Below are 265 nucleotides of genomic sequence, written 5' to 3' on the forward strand. Positions count from 1 at the left end.
TGTAGGGAAAGCCCCTGGCGGGCCGGTTTGTTTACCTGCCCCGTCCGCAGGTCCGGCCGATCATGGCTCCCACTGGCCGTGGATCGCTGCTCCGAGCCAATGGGAGCTGCTGGAAGCGGCGCGGGCCGAGGGACATACTGGCCACCGCTTCCAGCAGCTCCCATTGGCCCGGAGCAGCGATCCACGACCAGTGGGAGCCACGATCGGCCGGACCTGCAGACGGGGCAGGTAAACAAACCAGCCCGGCCCGCCAGGGGCTTTCCCT

At 68.3% G+C, this 265-nt stretch overlaps 1 protein-coding gene across 1 annotated transcript in view; it reads right to left on the reverse strand.

The window, feature by feature from the left end:
• Positions 1-265, reverse strand: part of ERLEC1 (endoplasmic reticulum lectin 1) — a 24,463-nt gene that overhangs the window by 9,381 nt on the left and 14,817 nt on the right. The window lies entirely within an intron of this gene.

This window comes from Terrapene carolina, unplaced genomic scaffold (genome assembly GCF_002925995.2).
Source record: "Terrapene carolina triunguis isolate 2854851 unplaced genomic scaffold, T_m_triunguis-2.0 Scaffold120, whole genome shotgun sequence".
Taxonomy (NCBI): Eukaryota; Metazoa; Chordata; order Testudines; family Emydidae; genus Terrapene; species Terrapene triunguis.